We start from the raw sequence: 5,339 nt of genomic DNA, 5'->3' as shown, positions 1-5,339 counted from the left end.
CCAGAGGCTAGTTCTGCAGTGGTCAAAACTTCAGTTAGTCATTAAGTGGAAATTCAGTGTCAGTGTTTAGACTGTACCCATTAGAGTTAATCCAGAGGTCTAAATGGGGATTCACACTGATGTTTCTCAGTTTGTCTGAGCGTGACAAACTCAGATCGCACTCTCTGTGCTCTGACAGGTGCTTTCACTCGCCTAGTCACTGACAGTGGAGGGAAAGGTGCCCAGTGACTAACACAGGCAGACGTCTTAATTACACTGACATCAAATCAAACTCGCTGTGGAAAAGTTGGTCTGTTTCAGTGTTGGCTTAACTCCCAGATATGTCAGTTTCCAACAGGCAACCTCAACACCTTAAGAAAATCAGTAGTGACATGATTTTAGAGCAAACCTTTGATTTTACCGTCAAACTATCTGGAATACTGCTGTCACCTTCCAGTATTTTCTTTTCCCTCCTCAGTAAAAACTCAATTAAAATCACAGGAAAAAACATTTGGAATGATTCGCACAAAGCCCATGCACACTGTACTATTAGTACAAAGTCTAGTCAATTACAGAGAAGTATTAATGCCCCAGAAAAACAAAAAGAAACAAAAACAAAGGAAAAAACTACTGTGGTAACAACAGAGGTACACTGATATAAGACAAACTTGATTATCTGAGGTTGTCAAAATGGCTGCCAGATACATGAGTCAGGTGAAGGCCAGACAAAGTCATCCTGTTACCATGGTGACAGGGCCAAGCACAGAGAGCCATTCTGTTACCATGGTGACAGAACCAACCAAACAAAGCCATTTTGTTACCATGGTGATGGGACCAAGCAGACAATTCCAAGCCCTCCCCATACATAGTAAGCATTAGATTCCTGTACATCCATTGCTCTCAAATTTGGCCATTAATTTTCAGCCAAGTCTAAGTCAGATTTTGAACTAGCAAAATACATGCTATAGACAAAAACGACAAAGTTGGGGTTATGAGACTAAAGTCAAAACAAAGCAATTACATGTGTCTGAGTTTAATCTGAAAAACGTGTCTCTCAGGTAGGTGTTAGAAAATCACACACACACCACACACATGCACACGCTCACTCACACTCACACTCACACGTACTCACACACACGCACATACACACGCTCACTCACTCACACTCACACACACACGCACGCACGCACGCACACACACACTGACACATGCACACACACGCTCATTCACTCACACACACAGACACGCTCACACAAACACATGCACACTAGCACTCACACACACAAGCAAAAAGAGAGGTAAGATATCAAATACTTGCTCCCATTTCAAACAAACCGTTACACTCTCATCATGGTTTTGAGCGGCCAAGGCGTAAAATCAAAGTGTACAGCCTGTTCAGACTCTGGGGTCCTGGACTCCTGTGGCTGACTGTCTTTACAGAGACACTGCTTCTGATGTCCCATACACACACAGTCAAAACATAGTGAGAATGCAAGACCACAGCACCAGAGCAAAAATAGCTCCACATTACACAATTATGACTGGCTGAAATCGACAGCAACTCCTGATACACAGACAGAGATATTTTTAGGATAAAATATGAAGCCTGTAGTTACTTTAAGCCTACAGAACTGATCTGGGTTCAGTTCGCCTGACCCTGTGACTGAGTCATAATCAGTAAGGGTTTAAACAGTAAAACTGACCCCAGAACAACAGTCGGCAAAGTAAGTCCAGAAAACAACTGAGAGAATGAGGTAGTTTTTTGCTGTAAACAAAAAAGGAATTTCTTACTGTAAAAACAAACAAAATAATAAAAAAAAAAACTTACAAAGAAAAACTAAATAAAAATTTGTGACTCTCTTTTAAAAAAAATTATAACACAAAAGAGAACCTTGAATGAAATGCACAACTATGTAAAACTCAAAGAGGTAGTTGCTAACATAGCAGTTTGTAGGTCTATCTCTGTTTAAGATCAACAGTCCATAGTTCATTGAGTAAAAGGTGAATGACTCCCAAAAGAATACATTAATACACTTATTTGGTTCATTCCCTGAGAGAAGTCGATCGTCCTGAGACGTAATGTGGAATACAAATGTTAAAAAAATACATCTTCTAACTTAAACAACCTCTGGCAGAGGTCTGAACTTGGGGTTGTGCTGATTCTGGTCGCTATCTTTTTTTTTTGTCCGTTTCTCTTTCTCTCAGATTGTTCCTTTCTTTTCTTTTTCTTTTTTTTTTTTTTTTTGATCGATTAAACACACGCAGACGGACAGACAGACAGACACACAAAGCTGCATTTCACGGCATCAGTGCTGATCTTTAAGGAACATGAGTTTCCTCTGTCAGTGGATTCACCAAAAAATAGTCCCACACGTCCAATACCTTCAGTACAGCCTGTCACTTTGGTATATTCATCTATACCAAAAACAAAAAAAGTTATATACAGTTTACAATTGGTCACCTTCTCAAATGCCCATTGAAATACAAACACATTATGGATGCATCACAGGGCCTGTTTGATTTGTCAACACATACACACACACACACAAAAAAACCATTTGTCAAGCAACCAGTTGGGAAAAGTCACGTAGGGCTGCCTTAAGTTCAAAAAAACAAGTTCATCTGGTTTTTTTTTCTTTTTTTTCTTTTTTCACATTCAATATTGTCCAAGAAGAGTCATGTCGTCTGAGACCTCTGGAGAAAGAGCCTTGAGTGGATTCAAGTCACTGTAAAAGACCAGCTCTCTCTCTCTTTCTCTCTCTCGCTCTCTCTCTGTTGTATCTTATACAGCACTTTCTCTGTCCATCTGAAAGAGGAGGCTATGTGAACGAGTGCAGATGGAGGAGGGGATTATGGAGGTGGTGAAAAGAGAGGAAAGGTATCAAGACTTTATTCAGAACCGACTCCCTCTCCGTCTTTGTATTGGTTTTTTCCCATATTTAAGAACATTCTAGTATTTGTTTTTTTTCCCCATATTTAAGAACATTCTAGTATTTGTTTTTTTCCCCTTATTTAAGAACATTCTAGTATTTGTTTTTTCCCCTTATTTAAGAACATTCTGGTATTTGTTTTTTCCCCTTATTTAAGAACATTCCAGGAGAAACTTGAGTTTGGTTATGTTAAACCAAATGATTAGATTTAGGTGTGCTAGCTAAACCCAGCCCAGGCAAAAAAAAGCACTCCAGAAGAATAATTTCTCACACATTTCACTTCACCATAACCCACAGCAGTGAGTGTCAAGACACGACCCCATGTTACGGTGCGATAAAGATCTATGAAATCAATCTTTGGAGGTGCTACATATCTTTCCTACGAGGTTTGGTAAAAGTCAGGGAAAGCGCCTGGGCGGAGGTTCAGTAGGAAGCTTAAGTTGACGTGGGCACTTTGGCCACTCTTAGCAAACTGTACTAAGGCCACAGGTAGGGAGAGAGAGAGAGAAAGAGAGAGAGAGAGAGAGAGACGACTTCAGGCCCAGTACCTGACAAAGGCAGAAACGTGTCACAGATATGTACGCATGCAGACTGAAAGAAAGCACGTCTTACAGACACATCGACATCTCAAAAATGCTTTGTCTTTTCTTTTTCTTTTTTTTTTCATGATTAGACGTATCTCTGGGCTACCAGGATTCGTAAAGGCAATTTCATTTTCAAAACAATCTTTCTGTCTTTAAAGACACAATAAGACTGCAAAGGTCGTTTGAGAGGGGTAAGCGTTAATTAGGAGCTAACCACACCAGTAATGATCTGGCTTTTCTTCTGTGGGACTGTGTGTTGCGGTAGTCTGACAGCAGGAAGCTATCAATCAATGTGTCATCAGACGGGAGAATGAAAGACAGGCTCTATAAAGACGTCAAAGTCCAGGTCTGCGGGTTGATTCACACAGGATGTAGCTCTATACGGTAAAAGAGTGAATTAGAGGAGGCATGATGGAGGGATAAGAAGAGAGCAAGAGGCAGCAAATGAGAGGTAGGGAGAGGTGTGTGACATGAACGCTCTTTGATGTGATCTGAGATAAATATTCTCAAACCCCATACAGCATGCTCCATCTTTGTTTCATATGTACCCTGACTATATTGATTTCTTACACTCCTCCCACCCCCTCTTTACTCCCCCCACTCTAAAAACCACGGATTAATCGCAATCTCCAAAAAGCTTAAGCTCAGAGCCAAGCTGGCTGAGTGATTTCTCTGCACATTCTCAGTTTATACGTATGAAGCTTTAAATCCATGTAATATGAGACAAAACTGAACAGATCCATATTACCAACACACATTATCACTTCCATATTGTGGACTCAACAGATCAAATCTACTCAATTTAGTCACAACCATCTCATTAATACAGATAAATATGTTTGTCCTTTCCGAGTTACTATACCTTTAGCCCCGTCTGATTAGAATACAAAGATATTTAGACTAGGACTACTACTTATCCTTATGATATGAGCAATGACTGGTCCCTCTACTCAAAACCCGGTGCTACATAGTTCAAATTTCTCAGAGTATGAGTGCTGATGTAGGATCAGTCGATTCCTTTTCTAATCCTAATAAATACAGTCATATCGACCGAAGGAAACTGACCGTAGATCAGCGGTCTTACACTGGGATCAAGCCCTGATATGTAGCGACCTTCCTGCAGCCTGTTCGCACACAGAAACACCCCCACACGTGGGCGTGCCAGGAGTTCCGTACTGGGTTAGACTGTGAGAGAAAAGTGGGGACCAGAAGTGGGTGTGGCTTGAGGTAATGACACAGTTGCGTCAAAGTATGGTCGTCTCATTTCTGCCTGGGCTGTTGTCTGTTGGTTTTGAAGGGATATGAAGAGGAATGCTTTAAAACAGGGAATGTGACTCTGGAATGTTCTGCCATCTACATGAGTCTGAGTCTTAAGTATGGCATACATGACTTAGATGAGGGTTGTTTTTTTTTTTTTTTGAAGTTCACATCTGCATGAGGTGTAGTGGAGGCTGGGTGATAATGAAATATTAGGATTTGATTTGAGAATGAGTCACAGTGTCCCACTGCACTGCTTTTTCTTCTGATTCACTTCCTTTTTTTTCTTTTTGTTTTAAATCAAAGTCTTTAGAGCTGCACTGACTGAGATAATCCACTTCTGCAAAACATATTCACACATTCATATGCGTCATCTCCGACAGCTGTCGCCACTGACAGCAGCAATTAGAAAAAAATCACAATACACACACACACAAACACACACACGCACAGGTCGGTAACCCCCATCAACCGTCACCGTAGCCGCATCAGCAGAGAGTGTGAGGTAGATCGTGCTGGGCCCGGGCTCTCAGAGTGAGGTGAAAGGTTAGAGGTCAGCAGTCAGGGGTCAGAGGTCTCAAGGTCAATC

Source organism: Chanos chanos, chromosome 8 (assembly GCF_902362185.1).
Source record: "Chanos chanos chromosome 8, fChaCha1.1, whole genome shotgun sequence".
Taxonomy (NCBI): domain Eukaryota; kingdom Metazoa; phylum Chordata; class Actinopteri; order Gonorynchiformes; family Chanidae; genus Chanos; species Chanos chanos.
This window is presented reverse-complemented; position numbering follows the sequence as displayed.